Below are 21,867 nucleotides of genomic sequence, written 5' to 3' on the forward strand. Positions count from 1 at the left end.
AGCTGGGATATGGGGACACGAAGCTGGGATAGAACCACCCTCTGGTCACCTACACACAACGGTCCAACTTTCCTTTCCATATTTTCTGTCCAGTACAAATTAACCAGTGTGGCGTCACCCAATCCATCACAGCCAGCGCGGGTGTGGCTATACCACCTATCATTTGGGCAAGGCCGGCCAGAGGGGGGGGATGCTGATCATGGACAGCAAGGGGGCCCATGAAGGGTATTTTCACACCTATAATCGGGGCTCGAACCCGTGTAATCTCAGGGAAAACGCATTATCCTACCGATCTCAGCTTCATGGTGTGATGAAATCTATTACTCGGAAGAAAAGATCGAAGATATTGTTTTTCTGATTTCTGTTTTCAAGATTTTGTGTTTGTGTAATGAAAACACCCTCTCACTGCAGTCGCAGTGAGAGGGTGTGTTAGCTGAGCTCCGGAGAGTAGTTATATTATCATAGCAATATAGAAAGTGTAGTGAAGGAACTGATGAATCTAGTTGGAGCCCTGAGGACAGAGTTGGATTCCCTATGGGAGGAGGTACGACAGTTGAAACAACATCTAGAAGAAACGAAGGAGGAGACCAGTATTAAAAAGACCTCGTCTTGGCAAGTTATAAAGAACAGAGGCCTTAAGAAGACCTTGATAAAGCCGCCTACAGACATCCTAAGGACTTCTAATTCATTTGCCTTATTGGAGGACGAATGCTGTGGTGAGACTGCGGTTGACGCGAAAGGGAAAGCAACGAAGAGCAATGAAGCGTAGGCCCCTCGGAGAGTAATTGGTACTAATTGCCGATTTGGTACTAACGTTGGATATGGGGTCGTCTCACAATGTAACGACAGACTACTCACAAATATACGATCTTAAATGATGCATCAAGAAAGAAACTATACTTAACGTGAGTGTATGTAATACTGAAGTCTGCCGATATCGCGTCTGCCAGTCCCAGACGTTCACGGCGTTGTACGCGTATTTGTGGGTTTTGGCTTTAATTGTAGACACGTTATTGGCTGGCTGGGCACTATAGAGCACGTGGAGGAATAATTGTTCACTATTAGTTGGGTATCAGTGTAATTCTTGCTGATAACTCCCAATCTCGCCACTCTTCACGACAGGACCCTCCTCTCTCGTACGCTGTCCAGGCACGCTCTCCCCTCAATGGCGTCGCTGCCTTCCCCAACCCGGCTCTCGCATTCACCACAGAAATTATTAATCACGAATAATTCTTTTCCGCGCGATTATGGATGAAATACGTTAATGAGGACTGGGTTGCAATTATAGGGGTTTAAATATTATCATATTCTCGTTTTATGGTGTTAAACGAGAAATGGAGAAGATTTTATCTCTCTCTATGACATTCGTGCGTGACTGAAGGGAATGTTACTACAGAACAATTTAACTAATAACTCTCGATTTAAGATTATTGGGATTTATATTATCCGTAAGTAATTATTACATGGAATACTGATGATTTTAAAGAACCACATTCGTGCGTGACTGAAGGGAATGTTACTACAGAACAATTTAACTAATAACTCTCGATTTAAGATTATTGGGATTTATATTATCCGTAAGTAATTATTACATGGAATACTGATGATTTTAAAGAACCACATTCAATCCTCTAACACATTGGTAATAAATGTGTTTAACTAGACATTATCTGACGCAATGTTGCTGCTCTATTTCGTGAGAATTCTAGCATTAATACACAGATGCTATGGTTAGTTTATGTTGACACTAATGTTAGTATATTTAGTGACTACTGTAGTTAGTATATAATAATAATGATTTATTATAATACAATAGTAGTTTATTAGTGTTGGAAATTTCCAACAAGTACCACACCCTGGGTGCATACCTGGGTATAGGAGCCGGTCGGCCGAACGGACAGCACGCTGGACTTGTAAACCTGTGGTCCCGGGTTCGATCCCGGGCGATGGCGAGAAACAATGGGCAAAGTTTCTTTCAACCTATGCCCCTGTTACCTAGCAGTAAAATAGGTACCTGGGTGTTAGTCAGCTGTCATGCGCTGCTTCCTGGAGTGGAGGCCTGGTCGAGGACCGTGCCGCGGAGACACTAAAAGCCCCGAAATCATCTCAAGATAACCTCAAGATGGTACCCTGTGGACTACATACCACCATGGTATCCTGTGAGTCACATACCACCATGGTACCCTGTGAGTCACATACCACTATGGTACCCTGTGAGTCACATACCACTATGGTACCCTGTGAGCTACACACCACCATGGTTCCCTGCAAGCCAAATACCACCATGGTAAACTGTGAGCCACATACCACTATAGTACATAGTGAGCCACATACCACCATGGTACCCTGTGAACCATACCACCATGGTACCCTGTGAGCCACATACCACCATAGTACTAGTAAGCAACATACCACCATGGTACCCTGTGAGTCACATACCATCATGTTTCCTTGTGAGTCACACATACCACCATGGTTCCCTGTGAGCCAAATACCACCATGGGATCCACATACCACCATGGTACCCTCTGAGCCACATACCACCATGGTACCCTGTGAGTCACATATACCACCATGGTACCCTGTGAGTCACATACCACCATGGTACCCTGTGAGTCTCATACCACCATGGTACCCTGTGAGTCACATACCACCATGGTACTCTGTTAACCACATACCACCATGGTACCCTGTGAACCACATACCACCATGGTACCCTGTGAACCACATACCACCATGGTACCCTGTGAACCATACCACCATGGTACCCTGTGAGACACATATCAACATGGTACCCTGTTAACCATACCACCATGGTACTCTGTGAGCCACATACCACCATGGTTTCTTGTGAAACATACGACAATGGTACCCTGTGAGCCACATACCACCATATTTCCCTGTAAACCACATACCACCATGGTACCCTGTGAGTCACATACCACCATGGTACCCTGTGAATCACATACCACTATGTTACCCTGTGAGTCACACATACCACCATGGTTCCCTGAGACAAATACCACCATGGGATCCACATACCACCATGGAACCCTGGGAGCCACATACCAACATGGTACCCTGGGAGCCACATACCACCATGGTACCCTGGGAGCCACATACCACCATGGTACCCTTTGAGCAATACCACCATGGTACCCTGTGAGCAATACCACCATTATACCCTGTGAGCCACACACCACAATGGTACTCTGTGAGCCACACACCACCATGGTACTCTGTGAGCCACATACCACCATGGTATCCTTTGAGCCACATACCACCTTGGTACCCTGTGAGTCACATACCACTATGGTACCCTGTGAGTCACATACCACCATGGTACCCTGTGAGCCACATACCACCATGGTACATTGTGAGCCACATACCACCATAATACCATATGTGAGCCATACCACCATGGTACCCTTTGAGCCACATACCACAATAGTACCCTGTAAGCCTCATACCACCATGGTACCCTGTGAGTCACATACCACTATGGTACCCTGTGAGTCACATACCACCATGGTACCCTGTGAGTCACACACATACCACCATGGTACCCTGTGAGCCAAATACCACCATGGTACCCCCGTGAGCCACATACCACCATGGTACCCTGTGAGCCACATACCACCATGGTATTCTGTGAGCCACATAAAATATGGTACCGTGTGAGCCACATACCATCATGGTACCCTGTGAGTCACATACCACAATGGTATAGTGTGAGCCACATACCACCATGGTACCCTGTGAGTCACATACCACCATGGTACCCTGTGAGTCACATACCACCATGGTACCCTGTAAGTCACATACCACCATGGTACCCTGTGAGCCACATACAACCATGGTATCCTGTGAGCCACATACCACCATGGTACCCTGTGAGTCACATACCACCATGGTACCCTGTGAGCTACACACCACCATAGTTCCCTGTGAGCCAAATACCACCATGGTACCCTGTTAGCCAGACCACCATGGTACACTGTGAGCCACATACCACTATAGTACCTTGTGAGCCACATACCACCATGGTACCCTGTGAGCCATACCACCATGGTACCCTGTGAGCCACATACCACCATAGTACTAGTAAGCCACATACCACCATGGTACCCTGTGAGTCACATACCATCACGTTACCTTATGAGTCACACATACCACCATGGTTCCCTGTGAGCCAAATACCACCATGGGATCCACATACCACCTTGGTACCCTGGGAGCCACATACCAACATGGTACCCTGGGAACCACATACCACCATGGTACCCTGTGATCAATACCACCATGGTACCCTGTGAGCCAGACCACCATGGTACACTGTGAGCCACATACCACTATAGATCCCTGTGAGCCACATACCACCATGGTACCCTGTGAGCCACATACCACCATGGTACCCTGTGAGCCACATACCACCATGGTACCCTGTGAGCCACATACCACAATGGTACCCTGTGAGCCATACCACCCTGGAACACTGTGAGCCACACACCACCATAGTACCCTGTGAGCCTTACCACCATGGTACCCTTTGAGCCACATACCACAATAGTACCCTGTAAGCCACATACCACCATGGTACCCTTTGAGTCACATACCACCACGGTACCCCTGTGAGCCACATACCACCATGGTACCCCTGTGAGCCACATACCACCATGGTACTCTGTGAGCCACATACCACCATGGTACCCTGTTATCCACATACCATCATGGTACCCTGTAAGCCACATACCATCATGGTACCCTGTGAGCCACATTCCATCATGGTACCCTGTCAGCCACATACCATCATGATACCTTGTGAACCTGCACATTCCACCATGGTACCGCTGTGAGTCACACATCAACATGGTACCTTGTGAGCCACATACCACCATGGTACCCTTTGAGCCACGTACCACCATGGTACCCTGTGAGCCACATATCACCATGGTATCCTGTGAGCCACATACCATCGTGTTAGGTTAAATATATTACAGCTCTTAAGTGACATAAAATATAAATCCATCTGTTACATTTTTATCCATTTTATTCACAAAAATAGAATACGTGATCACTGAGAATACAGCTGTATAGAGATACTAGAAGGTCACCACAGGTGCTATCTATGAGATGGTTGCCACAGGTGCTATCCAGTAGACATCCAAGACCTATGAACTAACTTGCTAATTATGTATATTGTTGGCCATGGTCCCTCATCTGAGGATAAGATCACCTTATCCTACCCACATGATAGCAATAAGTAAGCTTGTAAACGTTTTGGAGAACGACAGAGGACAGAGGGCGTATTCAGAGCACTACCCAACGTTGCTACAAGGACAACAGCGACTCGGTCCACCGAAACCGACTCTGGCAGCTTGGGGAGGATGTCTTGATGATGTGAAGTAGATGAGAGGCGGACGAAAGGGGCAGGCACAGCACTTGGTAGATCTGTCCACCCGGGAATCCGGCACGAACGCGAACAGCTCCACGGCGCCAGACTGTTGAGATGAGAGGTATTAGAACAAATGTCTTTATCCCCCCTTGTGAAGATTACCTTGTCTGATGTTACTTGTACAGTGTGGATAGTGGTGAACAAAACTTGTACTAGGATATACAGTGGTGAACATTGGCACGTTATATATTGATGTCCTGAGGATATATATCTGAACACACCATACACACAGGGACTCGACTCACCGCAGGAGCTGCCTGCAGCATCACCAGCATGAGGCAGAGTCCAGCCACGAGGCCCAACACAGTCTTCATATTGCCAGGTGTGACAAGGAACCTCTGTCAAGAAAGCGAAAATTACAAGCATCGTGCATCACTCCTGAAGCTTCTTTTTAGGTACCATTATTGGTCGTCACAGACTGGCCACACGCCAGGATCATGACACAGACTGTGGCCATGAACCAGGATCACGACACAGTACCACCATAGCACCCTGTGAGCAACATACCTCCATGGTACCCTGTGGGTCACATATCAGCATTGTACCCTGTGAGCCACATACCACAATGGTACCCTGGGCGTTACATACCAACATGGTACCCTGTGAGTCACCACCATGGTACCATGTGAGCCACATACCACCATGGTATCCTGTGAGCCACATACCATCATGGTACCCTGTGAGCCACATACCACCATGGTACCCTGTGAGCCTCATACCACCATGGTACCCTGTGAGCCACATACCACAATGGTACCCTGGGCGTTACATACCAACATGGTACATTGTGAGTCACCACCATGGTACCATGTGAGCCACATACCACCATGGTATCCTGTGAGCCACATACCATCATGGTACCCTGTGAGCCACATACCACCATGGTACCCTGTGAGCCACATACCATCATGGTACCCTGTGAGCCACATACCACCATGGTACCCTGTGAGCCTCATACCACCATGGTACCCTGTGAGCCACATACTACCATTGTACCCTGTGAGTCACATACCACCATGGTACCCTGTGAGTCACATACCACCGTGGTACCCTGTGAGTCACCAACATGGTGCCCTGTGAGTCTCTCACCATCATGGTATCCTGTGAGCCACATACCACCATGGTACACTGTGAGTCACATACCACCATGGTACCCTCTGAGCCACATACCACAATGATACCCTGTGAGCCACATACCACCATCGTACCCTGTGAGCCACATACCACCATGGTACTCTGTGAGCCACATACCACAATGGTACCCTGGGCGTTACATACCAACATGGTACATTGTGAGTCACCACCATGGTACCATGTGAGCCACATACCACCATGGTATCCTGTGAGCCAGATACCATCATGGTACCCTGTGAGCCACATACCACCATCGTACCCTGTGAGCCACATACCACCATGGTACCCTGTGAGCCACATACCACAATGATACCCTGTGAGCCACATACCACCATCGTACCCTGTGAGCCACATACCACCTTGGTACCCTGTTAGCCACATACCACAATGGTACAGTGTGAGTCACTCTAACAAACTAGGTTGTTGTAGGAATGATCCAGTATGTTCTCTCTCAGACATGGGAGTGTGGGAGGTTGGAGTCATGTGTAGGGACCTGACTGGGAGCACAGGGCATCCCCTGGGAATTGGAGGTTGAAATACAAAATGGCGCCTTTGTCTCACAGTATTGTATAATGAATTATCCTACAGTATTCAGTAATTTAGATAAATTAATCTTCATTGTCGGGGAACGCGAGGCAAGTAGGAGTATACAAGATATCCTAAGTACTTTATCCTGGCAAGGTCACCAATGTCGGGGTGTCTCTCTCTCTATATGGACGCCACCCAGTAGTATTAGCGATCACTGTTACTCACCGTAGCCCTGCGGGTCTTCACTCAATCCTCGCAGCGCCACTGTTCGCCAGGAGAGTATCCCAGTCGATCCCCAGCCAGCCTTATAGCCAAAGAATGAGTGGGAACGCAGTTTGCTCTCTCCTAACCGTGTGCCCGCCCCGACAAGGATTCTACTACTAACTGCAAGATCGACAACTGGTGTTTCCCGTGTCCAGTAACACGTCAGTGGTATTGTGGAATTGTGGTACGAGTGGCAGAGAGCTCACTCATTAAATCTGGTCACAAGCAGGTATATGTCTCTAATACTCTCACTCTTTGGAACTGCTCTATAGCAACAAGATATATATGGAGGGATAATACAAACGCGAAGGTATTTTGTATTTTACTTAAAAACTTCAAGGTATTATATCCGTATCAACAACGAAACATCAAGTACAATGCAGAAAGTCACTCTCTCTTCATAAAACTGGGGCTCATCAAGAGGGTAACACTCCCCCCCCTCCTGTCAATGTAATAATCAGCTGAGAGGCCCCCCCCCCTCACCGTGCGAATGCTTAGTACTTGTTTCTTTGGCGTGAAGCGCCTGATTCTATAAATTCGCAGGGATCACTATGTTTGTAATCAACACAATATTTCTATAATGGCAATAGAACGCAATGAATCACCACACTGATCTCAAGTTCAATAACTCATTTCTACAGCACTTAACATAATATTTTACTATAATGGCGTTGCACTGTACTTAATAATAAATGCAATCAGTTACGGTACTGACCTTAGATTCAGTAATTCCTTTCGCAGGCGATAACACAATTAATCACTGCACATATGGAAATGTTATCCAACACACTAACATATACATATATAGAGATAAATTCATCAATATCCATAATAATAAGATAAATACTGGGCACACAGCCTAACACCAATAACTGGTGCACTTATATATATATTCTCTGGCATAAGTTATCATATTAATGTCACATGAAAGAAATCATCAACGACACAGTCAACTCTTCAATAATTCCAGGTGCCTGCACACACCACATATATAAATATCGTGAGAGCTCTGTACAGCCTCACTCTGCACAACTGTGCCTTACTGTGACATAGACATAGGTGAGCCTTGCTCACGACATGAAAGATACTCTGGCTAAATATATAGCTGACTAAAGGGGAATTGGGAGGGAAACTAGAATCACCTACTTCCACCTTGCTGATGTGGACTCGCCCTCCGGTGAGAGTTGAATTGTAGCTCCTGGTCCCGGCTCTCGCCTCGTTGTAGGGAACGCCCCCACACACACACTGATGCGTTCTCCAGGAACCCAATCAATGTCCCAAAATAAATGCGTCGTCTCCGTGCTCTGTCCTCCGCAGGTCCGTGCTCCTCCACAACGTCTTGCAGGGTTGGAGTCGGTCTCCCAGCCGTCGACTTTTCCTCACAACTACGGCTGCCAACCTACTTCTCGGCTGCAGTCGTCCTGATTCCCAATTAGTTTTCTTCTTTCACTGCTTCCCGGTGGATTGGCCCAGCCTCTACGTCATCACAGAAGGGTGAACTGTCTCAGACGTCACATACTTCACTGCACAGACTTCACTTCTTCTTCTTGCAAAGCACCTGTCCCTGGAGCACTTGTTGCTCAATATTCCATCTATTCCCTCTTCAGTCCAACACATGAACAAGGGAAGACCTCACAGCGTACTTGCAGACTACGACGCGTAAAATCCACAGGAGCGGGGTTCAACTGTCAAATCTGACAGGACCAACCTTCGCACATCCGTCCACCTTGACGTGTCGTGTCAGATTGGTGGTGGCGCCAAAGAGGCACAATCTCCGGACCCCCCCTGCCTTCGTGACGTCATACTTACCAGGGGCGGTTTTCATTGGCTCCCTGTGCCACGTCACTGTCAGTGACCAATCTGGTGCCACTAAGGTCACACAGTTTTGGCGGCAAAACAGAGGGGCCAGCGCCATATTGGCGTCCTAAAGGGCCTAAACCACAGGCCAAAATACTTTTCTTTTACGAATTTCACGCCAACGCGAGAACACTACACGCTCCCACATATATCAAATTGTTGCCCGCAACGTAGAGAACGCTAGGGAAAAGTGGATATGACTCTTACAGCAGGCGTGGGAGAAATATAATCGGGGAACACTGTCACATCATTCAAATTATATTCAATAGTATTCGTGTTTATAGTATCAAGAGTATCCTAATTGTCAGAATAATGAGTAAGTCACCATCAGTGACGTCACGAGCCGGGACTATAGGCCGTGGCGAGGAGTGACCTCGGCCACCTGGTGGTCACGGGTCCTCAGAGTTTCCACATTCAGTATTTCTCAAAAGTCAAATAGCCATTTTGTAATCGGAAATAGCTCTTCCCTAAGATGCCTGTGTAATTAACTACAGTTAAAAGAATTCAACCATCTGGGTCGTTCAGTACAACAGAGATTAGTTGTTCAACTTAAACCCTACGAGTGAACTTAGTAAAGCCAGGCGTAGGGATACCCATCTGTGCTTCTGTGTAGAGGAGCGAGAGGGAAGAGGAGTGTGGAAAAAGCAACAACTCAGGAAGGTGACCTCTATCCACCTCTCCCCTAGACCAGCACTACCACCGCTGGTCGCCCTAAAAGGTTTAGTTGCTATGGTTTTGAGTATAGGAAGTTAGTAATCTCATTGCCTTTTAAAACAGGGAGTGCTTTGTATTAGATTTTGTTTAGTTTTGAATAAATCATTTAGCTAGTAAATTGCCTTTTTATTAATTTCCATTTTATGTACTATTATTTACATTTCCTGGCCACGTGGCTCCCACGAGGCCGAGTTTCGTTGGGCCGCAAATTCTAACACCGATTAAGAATTCATTATCCCTTTCATTGTTAATATTGCCGCACTTTAACGTAAATTAATCCCTCCCATACCAACTAGTTGGGGATCAAGCCCCCAAGGTTTATTGAGAGCATAATCGATCCAGACCTCGGTTTTTGCTCAGTGTTAATGGTCTGGTGGTGGCAGCGTAAGGAGATTCTAGAGTTTTGCTAGAGATCTACTTCCATGTCATAAAGGTTGTAGAATCTTAAGCCGGTCAAACGGCTTACGACCACATGGCGTGGGGTTCGGCTAGAGTAATAGCTCTAGGGTCCCTTGGTTTGAAGAAAATTGAATAAGAATACGGACGGGTGGAGTAGAAGAAGGTACGAAGCCCTTCCGGTGTTACACCACATACCATCATGGTACCCTGTGAGCCACATACCATCATGGTACCCCTGTGAGCCACATACCACGATGGTACCCCGTGAGCCACATATCACCATGGTATCCTGTGAGCCACATATCATCGTGTTAGGTTAAATTTATTACAGCTCTTAAGTGACATAAAATAAAAATCCAACAGTTACATTTTCATCCATTTTATTCACAAAAATAGAGTACGTGATCACTGAGAATACAGCTGTATAGAAACTCTAGAAGGTCACCACAGGTGCTATCTACGAGATGGTCACCACAGGTACTATCTAGTAGACATCCAAGCCCTATCAACTAACTTGCTAATTCTGTATATTGATGGCCATGGTCCCTCATCTGAGGATAAGATCATCTTATCCAACCCATATGATAGCAACAAGTAGGCTTGTAAACATTTTGGAGAACGACAGAGGACAGAGGGCGTATTTAGAGCACTACCCAACGTTCCTACAACGACAACAACGACTCGGTCCACCGAAACTGGCTCTGGCAGCTTGGGGAGGATGTCCTGATGTTGTGAAGTTGATGACAGGCGGACGAAAGGGGCAGGCACAGCACCTGGTAGATCTGTCCACCCGGGACTCCGGCACGAACGAGAACAGCTCCACGGCGCCAGACTGTTAGGACGAGAGGTATCAGAACAAATGTCTTTATCCCTCCTTGTGAAAAATTACCTTGTCTGATGTTACTTGGTCAGTGTGGATAGTGGTGAACAAAACTTGTACTAGGATATACACTGGTGAACAATGGCACGTTATATAATGATGCCATGAGGATATATATCTGAACACACCATACACACAGGGACTCGACTCACCGCAGGAGCTACCTGCAGCATCACCAGCAGGAGGCAGAGTCCAGCCACGAGGCCCAACACAGTCTTCATATTGCCAGGTGTGACAAGGAACCTCTGTCAAGAAAGCGAAAATTACGAGCATCGTGCATCACTCCTGCAGCTTCTTTTTAGGTACCATTATTGGTCGTCACAGACTGGCCACATGCCAGGGACCGGATTCAGGAAGGTACTTAGGAAGGTTTTTCCTCTTAGCAAAGAACGTTTTCCCTCTTAGCGCCTTCGTGGCGGCTACGTCCATATTCAAGTAGCTACCCTAAGTGGAAAAACCTTCGTAAGTTCATTCCGGGATTTAAGTGTGGTTTCGACCACTCGTAGCTTTACGTAAACTGGATATAAGTCATTTTTTCTCTACTACATAACACTGGGATCGATTTATGATATTGGAACATGACCAAAATATTACAGCTGGTGAATCTAGCGAAGAGGAGTCCTTCGTGTTAGTTATATATGCATTCTCTGCTTGAAACTTGAAGTAAATATGTGTTTGATGATAGTAGAATTAGTTTTATAATGGCAAGATATTATACCAGTAGTTATTAAGTAAATAAACACTGGTGAACATGAAATATGAGAGAAGGTGATAAGCCCTGCCTGATGGGATCATTTACTATCACCAAATGCCCCTGTTCACCTAGTAGTAAGGGTGTACCTTAGCTATACACACCCATTTCTAATTTATTTAGTTTGGTTTTATTTTGAAATTAAATCTGGGTGAGACATAAAATAAAAATATGCTGCACAAATGATGTTAGGTAAGGAGAAGGGTAAAAATGTCACAAACTTTATTCATTGAATACTTAAAGCTATAATTATGACTATATAGATTATTAAAAAAGAGAGAAGGAAGTAGGGGTCCAAGACCTCTTCCTGTTATACAATTTGGGTGTGGAACAAGTAATTATCAAAAGAAGGCACCATGCCGGGAAGGCTATGTAGCAGTAAGGCAGTGAGGTGAGGCAGCTACTTATTTGAGAAATGCTTATTTTATTTACCTTATAAGCTGAGGCAACTTATTTTATTTGAGGAATACTCAGCTGATTCCTCTACATTTAGCATGGAACAAATTTGTGTCCAAGACCTCTTCCTGTTACTCAATTTAACTGTGTGTAACCAAACTAGAAGTGCTCTACAAATCAAGGGACCCAGAATGTGGAATGACCTCCCGAATCATGTCAAAGGCTGTACCTCTCTCAACCAGTTTAAGAGTTAAACCAAGTATTGCCTAATTAACTCCATGTAACCTAACTTACCTCCTAAATGTCAACCCATGTCTTGCTATTTTTTAAACAACGCTGTTCACCAACATGTGCAATTGCTGATTTATGCTATGTTAACCCCCCTTTTTGTATTTTTTTATTCCTTCTTTCAACACAATTTATACCTAATCCCAATTACTATTAAGTTTTAGTCTGTGTTTTTTCCCCCACACCTTGCCCGAAATGCAATGAGTATTAGTGGCTTTAGGTATTGTATGTACTAGATCTGTCTGTAAATCCAACATTATGTTTGTAAATCAACTGTATGTACTTTTCCTGAATAAAATGTATTTATTATTTATTTTTTAATCAGTAAGTATTAAAAGAAGGCACCAAGCTGGAAAGGCTATGTAGCACCATTGTGTGTAACAATAAACCAAATTTTTTTTTATGTCCTGCAGATGTCAGACATCTGCAGGAGCTGAAGGAGGCATTTGAGCAGAGTTCCGTGCTGCGTTTCACTTACGAGATGGAAAAGGATGGGAAGCTGCCCTTTCTAGATGTAACAGTCATGGAAAAGAGCGGAGGTTTCCACACTGCAGTCTACACTAAGGAAACGAACATAGGAATGTGCCTAAATGCCAACAGCGACTGCCCAGACAGGTACAAGAGGAGTGTTGTTAACGCATATGTCGACCGTGCTCTCAGCCACAGCTCAGAATGGAAGCAAGTCGACGAAGAACTCTGTAGGGTAAGGCAGGTCCTAGTCAACAACGGCTTCTCCAATGGTTTCGTCGAAGGCATCATAAGAAGGAAAGTGAAAAGCCATGCAACCTCTGAAGAGACAACTAACACAACACCTATACCCCCTATTACACTATTTTACAGGAACTTCTTTTCCACAGCTCATAAAACGGAGGAAAGGGTCCTGAAAGATATTGTTAATAGAAACGTTATCCCTACAGACAAAAATCAGAGGATACAACTGACGATTTACTATAAAACCAGAAAAACGGCCAGCCTACTCATGAGAAACTCTCCAGACACAAAACAGAACGCTTTAAAAGAGACTAACGTCGTCTATGCCTTCAAATGCCCTCTTGGGGACTGTAAGCTCCAAAAAACCCAGTATATAGGCAAGACAACAACATCTCTTTCTAGGCGTTTAACGATGCATAAGCAACAGGGCTCCATTAAGGAACATATAATCTCTTCCCACAACCAAACCATCGCCAGAGAAATCCTAGTAAACAACACAGAAATCATCGATAGATACAGCGATAGCAGGCGGCTTGACGTTTGCGAGGCACTACACATCAAGAAGTCAACACCAGCAATCAACAGCCAATTATTGCACAACTATATTCTACCCACCTCAAGACTCCAATCCAATATAGAAGCATCAAGAAATATGGACCAATAGGCTTTCTACAAACACTTCTATTCAATACCCATTGTTTCGTGTTCTGTCTTGTGTTGATGAAATTAATACCCTATTAATGTCACCTCTTGTTCTGTCTTGTGTTGATGAAATTAATACCCTATTAATACCACCCCTTGTTCTGTCTTGTGTTGATTAATGCCACATCACCCCTTCCACCTCACTCAAATGTAGATATAAAATCGGAGATGCGTAAGTTCTATTCAGTTGTGTATTTGTAAACTAAAGTCTTTGAAAATGTAATAAGTTTTACGAAACGCGCTCGTGTCGCGTCAGACTAGAAATAAAAATGAATTTTGGAGAATTGATTTTTGATTTACCTCCAACAGTGAAAAGAAATGTACGAAAGATTGAGAAAATTCGTGTTAGAATTATTAATCTTACTTTTTCGGTCATATTTAATAATATATATATATATATATATATATATATATATATATATATATATATATATATATATATATATATATATATATATATATATATATATATATATATATATATATATATATATATATATATATGTCGTACCTAGTAGCCAGAACTCACTTCTCAGCCTACTATGCAAGGCCCGATTTGCCTAATAAGCCAAGTTTTCATGAATTAATGTTTTTTCGTCTACCTAACCTACCTAACCTAACCTAACCTAGCTTTTTTTGGCTACCTAACCTAACCTTACCTATATATATAGGTTAGGTTAGGTTAGGTAGGGTTGGTTAGGTTCGGTCATATATCTACGTTAATTTTAACTCCAATAAAAAAAAATTGACCTCATACATAGTGAAAAGGGTAGCTTTATCATTTCATAAGAAAATTTTTTTAGTAAATATATTAATTCAGGAAAACTTGGCTTATTAGGCAAATCGGGCCTTGAATAGTAGGCTGAGAAGTGAGTTCTGGCTACTAGGTACGACATATATATATATATATATATATATATATATATATATATATATATATATATATATATATATATATATATATATATATATATATATATATATATGTCGTACCTAGTAGCCAGAACTCACTTCTCAGCCTACTATTCAAGGCCCGATTTGCCTAATAAGCCAAGTTTTCCTGAATTAATTTATTTACTATAATTTTTTTCTTATGAAATGATAAAGCTACCCTTTTCACTATGTATGAGGTCAATTTTTTTTTATTGGAGTTAAAATTAACGTAGATATATGACCGAACCTAACCAACCCTACCTAACCTAACCTAACCTATATATATAGGTAAGGTTAGGTTAGGTAGCCAAAAAAAGCTAGGTTAGGTTAGGTTAGGTAGGTTAGGTAGACGAAAAAACATTAATTCATGAAAACTTGGCTTATTAGGCAAATGGGCCTTGCATAGTAGGCTGAGAAGTGAGTTCTGGCTACTAGGTACGACATATATATATATATATATATATATATATATATATATATATATATATATATATATATATATATATATATATATATATATATATATATATATATATATATATATATATATATATTTAGTTTGTGAGGGTACCACCTCTGGTGCCAATGTGGGGACCCATATAGCCTCGGAGAAGAAAATAAAAAGTATTCAGAGGAGACCTTGTGGTTTCTCACTGAACACTAATATTATCTTCTTCTACCACCCCCATTCTTTTGTATGTACACATATATATTTACTTTATTTGAACTTTGTTACAAAAAAGGAGTTACATATGGGTTACAAAGATGGTTGTCATAGGTTGTCGAGTTCCTCCAGCTCCTCAGATGGCGGGCAGGAACCCTGGATGCAGTGCGCATTTCCCCTCTGTATCGCCACACAGATACACAGATACATATATATATATATATATATATATATATATATATATATATATATATATATATATATATATATATATATATATATATATATATATATATATATATATATATGTATATATATAATGTCGTACCTAGTAGCCAGAATGCACTACTCGGCCTACTATGCAAGGCCCGATTTGCCTAATAGGCAGAGTGATTTTCTTTATTTTCAATAAATTGTTTCTAATTGTTTATTTGAATCATTAATATTATATTATATAAAGAAAATAAATTATTCACTTGGTTATGTTAGTTTATGTCAGGTTAAGATAGGTTAGGTTAGATTAGGTAGTGTAGGTTAGGTTCGGTCATATATCTACGTTAGTTTTAACTCAAATAAAAACACAATTTACTCGTACATAATGAAATGAATAGCTCTATCATTTCAGAAGAAAAAACTGAGAAAACTATATAAATTCAGGAAAACTTGGCTTATTAGGCAAATCGCGTCTTGCATAGTAGGGCGAGTACTGTGTTCTGGCTACTAGATACAACATATATATATATATTTCGGCCTACTATGCAAGATGCGATATATATATATATATATATATATATATATATATATATATATATATATGTCGTACCTAGTAGCCAGAACTCACTTCTCAGCCTACTATTCAAGGCCCGATTTGCCTAATAAGCCTAGTTTTCCTGAATTAATATATTTACTATAATTTTTTTCTTATGAAATGATAAAGCAACCCTTTTCTCTATGTATGAGGTCAATTTTTTTTTATTGGATTTAAAATTAACGTAGATATATGACCGAACCTAACCAACCCTACCTAACCTAACCTAACCTATATTTATAGGTAAGGTTAGGTTAGGTAGCCAGAAAAAGCTAGGTTAGGTTAGGTTAGGTAGGTTAGGTAGACGAAAAAACATTAATTCATGAAAACTTGGCTTATTAGGCAAATCGGGCCTTGAATAGTAGGCTGAGAAGTGCGTTCTGGCTATTAGGTACGACATATATATATATATATATAGGTACGACATATATATATATATATATAGGCTATTAGGTACGACATATATATATATATATATGTATATATATATATATATATATATATATATATGTCGTACCTAATAGCCAGATCGCACTTCTCAGCCTACTATTCAAGGCCCGATTTGCCTAATAAGCCAAGTTTTCATGAATTAATGTTTTTTCGTCTACCTAACCTACCTAACCTAACCTAACCTAGCTTTTTTTGGCTACCTAACCTAACCTTACCTATAAATATAGGTTAGGTTAGGTTAGGTAGGGTTGGTTAGGTTCGGTCATATATCTACGTTAATTTTAAATCCAATAAAAAAAAATTGACCTCATACATAGAGAAAAGGGTTGCTTTATCATTTCATAAGAAAAAAATTATAGTAAATATATTAATTCAGGAAAACTTGGCTTATTAGGCAAATCGGGCCTTGAATAGTAGGCTGAGAAGTGAGTTCTGGCTACTAGGTACGACATATATATATATATATATATATATATATATATATATATATATATATATATATATATATATATAATAGTTGGGCGAGTACTGTGTTCTGGCTACTAGATACAACATATATATATATTTCGGCCTACTATGCAAGATGCGATATATATATATATATATATATATATATATATATATATATATATATATATATATATATATATATATATATATATATATATATATATATATAATAGTAGGGCGAGTACTGTACTATATATATATATATATATTTATATATATATATATATATATATATATATATATATATATATATATATATATATATATATATATATATATATATATAATAGTAGGGCGAGTACTGTGTTCTGGCTACTAGATACAACATATATATATATTTCGGCCTACTATGCAAGATGCGATATATATATATATATATATATATATATATATATATATATATATATAATTATATATATATATATATATATATATATATATATATATATATATATATATATTAGTAGGGCGAGTACTGTACTATATATATATATATATATATATATATATATATATATATATATATATATATATATATATATATATATATATATATATATATATATATATATATATATATATATATCGCATCTTGCATAGTAGGCCGAAATATATATATATGTTGTATCTAGTAGCCAGAACACAGTACTCGCCCTACTATGCAAGACGCGATTTGCCTAATAAGCCAAGTTTTCCTGAATTTATATAGTTTTCTCAGTTTTTTCTTCTGAAATGATAGAGCTATTCATTTCATTATGTACGAGTAAATTGTGTTTTTATTTGAGTTAAAACTAACGTAGATATATGACCGAACCTAACCAACCCTACCTAACCTAACCTAACCTATCTTTATAGGTTAGGTTAGGTTAGGTAGCCGAAAAAGTTAGGTTAGGTTAGGTTAGGTAGGTTAGGTAGTCGAAAAACAATTAATTCATGAAAACTTGGCTTATTAGGCAAATCGGGCCTTGCATAGTAGGCTCAGAAGTGAGTTCTGGCTACTAGGTACGACATATATATATATATATATATATATATATATATATATATATATATATATATATATATATATATATATATATATATATATATATATATATATATATATGTCGTACCTAGTAGCCAGAACGCACTTCTCAGCCTACTATGCAAGGCCCGATTTGCCTAATAAGCCAAGTTTTCATGAATTAATTGTTTTTCGACTACCTAACCTACCTAACCTAACCTAACCTAACTTTTTCGGCTGCCTAACCGAACCTAACCTATAAAGATAGGTTAGGTTAGGTTAGGTAGGGTTGGTTAGGTTCGGTCATATATCTACGTTAATTTTAACTCCAATAAAAAAAAATTGACCTCATACATAATGAAATGGGTAGCTTTATCATTTCATCAGAAAAAAATAGACAAAATATATTAATTCAGGAAAACTTGGCTTATTAGGCAAATCGGGCCTTGCATAGTAGGCCGAGAAGTACGTTCTGGCTACTAGGTACGACATATATATATATATATATATATATATATATATATATATATATATATATATATATATATATATATATATATATATATATGTCGTACCTAGTAGCCAGAACTCACTTCTCAGCCTACTATTCAAGGCCCGATTTGCCTAATAAGCCAAGTTTTCCTGAATTAATATATTTGCTATAATTTTTTTCTTATGAAATGATAAAGCTACCCTTTTCACTATGTATGAGGTCAATTTTTTTTTATTGGAGTTAAAATTAACATAGATATATGACCGAACCTAACCAACCCTACCTAACCTAACCTAACCTATATATATATGTAAGGTTAGGTTAGGTAGCCAAAAAAAGCTAGGTTAGGTTAGGTTAGGTAGGTTAGGTAGACGAAAAAACATTAATTCATGAAAACTTGGCTTATTAGGCAAATCGGGCCTTGCATAGTAGGCTGAGAAGTGAGTTCTGGCTACTAGGTACGACATATATATATATATATATATATATATATATATATATATATATATATATATATATATATATATATATATGTCGTACCTAATAGCCAGAACGCACTTCTCAGCCTACTATTCAAGGCCCGATTTGCCTAATAAGCCAAGTTTTCATGAATTAATGTTTTTTCGTCTACCTAACCTACCTAACCTAACCTAACCTAGCTTTTTTTGGCTACCTAACCTAACCTTACCTATAAATATAGGTTAGGTTAGGTTAGGTAGGGTTGGTTAGGTTCGGTCATATATCTACGTTAATTTTAACTCCAATAAAAAAAAATTGACCTCATACATAGAGAAAAGGGTTGCTTTATCATTTCATAAGAAAAAAATTATAGTAAATATATTAATTCAGGAAAACTTGGCTTATTAGGCAAATCGGGCCTTGAATAGTAGGCTGAGAAGTGAGTTCTGGCTACTAGGTACGACATATATATATATATATATATATATATATATATATATATATATATATATATATATATATATATATATATATATATATATATATATATATATATATATTTAGGGGTACCACCACTGGTTTAATTAAAGGGACCCACATCCTCGAAGAAGAAAATAAATAGTGCTCAGAGAAGACCTTGTGGAGTCTCACTGAATACTTTGATCTTTTCCTCTCCTACCACCCCTATTATTTTTTTTATTTGATTTTATTGCAATGCTACAGTTTACAGAAAACACACTCTTATATAACAATATACCAATCAGTGTTCGAAAACCTCGTCCAGCTCTTCGGGGGTCGGGTGCGTACCCAAGATACAGCACGCATTTCCCTTCTGAACAGCGACACTGAGGCGCTGGAACATGAAACTGGCCGCTCTTGGGGTCTCTAGTCTTCCCAATGAGTTCCTCGCCCAGCTCCTTCAGGAACTCAAGTGCACATTTACCCCAGGCGTCCAGAGTCTCAGAGCCTATCGGCACGAACCTGTAACAACGTTCTAGGTCTCTGTACTTGTTAGTTTTCTGGGTCTCCCTGAAGGTGGCCGCCCCGCCTCCCTCAGCTGTGCTGTAAGGTAGATAGGTATCAGCCAATGTAGATGCACACGTGTAGTCCCACACGACCTTTTTACCTTCCCTACACGGATGCAGGGTGACTCCATCTGGGCGTTTGTGGCTGTTGTCAGGCGTGCACAACTGAGGTTCCCTTTGTGCTGGGCACCCAGCTGAAGCCAAACTTCTCTTGATGATGTCATTGACTGCTTCATGTCTGGCAATCTTTCTCTGTGTCTTACGACAGATGTGACCATGGCTGCCGTATTGGTTTGCCCGTGCATGGCCGCAAATACACCGGTGCTCGGTGGAGATAGGGGCGGCAAGGCGCAGAGCAACACCAATACTTAGGGTCCGATGGTCCAGGTGGGTGCCCAAGGCGGAATTAGGGACTGCCAACAGGAAGTCCCCGGCATGGGGCGCTTGCACAGCTAGAAGACTCGCTTTGTCCTTCCTGGAAGCTGCCTCCAGCAATGATGTGGCGATGTTTTCCACTATGGGGCTATCCCATTTGGACTGTTTGCAGTCATTTGGAAAAGTCGGTCAAGGATGAGAGTTGACAAGAGTGTCCCACTGACCGGCTCCTTCCGCGAATTTGGGATCATGAATCCCAATGGAGTCTCTTAGGTATTCCGGTAGTATTTCCTTAACTAATTCACCTGTTGTACTGGTCGAGAATAAGAATGCCGGCAATGCTAACTGTGTCGCTTTGCGAAAACCTATTCCCCCGAGTCTAACTGGGAGCGTTGCTTGGTCCCATTGGTCATCTTGCAGGGAGAGGTTTAACACTTTCACGGTTATTGACCTTAGGAGTGTGTCATATTCTGTTAATTTTGGGCTGTCGAAGGAGGGAGCACACCTTAGGAAATAGGTCAGTCTGGGCAAAGCCAGGCACCTTGTGAGAAGGTACAAAGCATCGTGGGCGTCCAAAGCCCCTATTCTTCCCTCCATCCTCCTCAGGTCGTTCAGCTTTTCTTCGAGGACTACCTCAATGGCGCTCGAGCCCAGAGGTGCCCCTAGCAGCACACTGTCGGTGGGAGCGATCACTTGGGCTCCTGGCAATATGATTCGCACTGCATCTATGGTTGGTTGGCTAGATGAGATGATTTCACACTTTAATAGGTTTAGGGTTAGTCCTAACTCCTCTCCCTTAGATTTCACCAGCTGCAGATCTTGTAGCAGGGACTCCTGTGTCCTTGCCAGGGTGCCATCGTCCAGGAACCAGATGTTGAGTTCGCTGGTCAACCTGCTTGTGACCTCTTTAACAGCCATGCAAAAAAGAAAAGGGGCAAGTGGGTCTCCCTGCTGGACACCTTCTGCAGAAACAACTTCATGTTCCCCAAACAGCAGCGTCGATATATATATATATATATATATATATATATATATATATATATATATATATATATATATATATATATA

General features: G+C 41.1%; 1 long non-coding RNA gene across 1 annotated transcript in view; it reads right to left on the reverse strand.

The window, feature by feature from the left end:
• Positions 1 to 5,032: 5,032 nt before the first annotated feature.
• Positions 5,033 to 21,867, reverse strand: part of LOC123759867 (uncharacterized) — a 40,818-nt gene continuing 23,983 nt past the window's right edge. Inside the window, exons 2-4 of the long non-coding RNA XR_006773080.2 lie at positions 11,384 to 11,476; positions 5,701 to 11,183; positions 5,033 to 5,501 (exon numbers count right to left, since the gene is read on the reverse strand). This is a non-coding gene — a long non-coding RNA (uncharacterized lncRNA). The remainder of the gene's footprint in view (positions 5,502 to 5,700; positions 11,184 to 11,383; positions 11,477 to 21,867) is intronic.

The sequence above is a fragment of the Procambarus clarkii genome, chromosome 8, assembly GCF_040958095.1.
Source record: "Procambarus clarkii isolate CNS0578487 chromosome 8, FALCON_Pclarkii_2.0, whole genome shotgun sequence".
Lineage (NCBI taxonomy): Eukaryota > Metazoa > Arthropoda > Malacostraca > Decapoda > Cambaridae > Procambarus > Procambarus clarkii.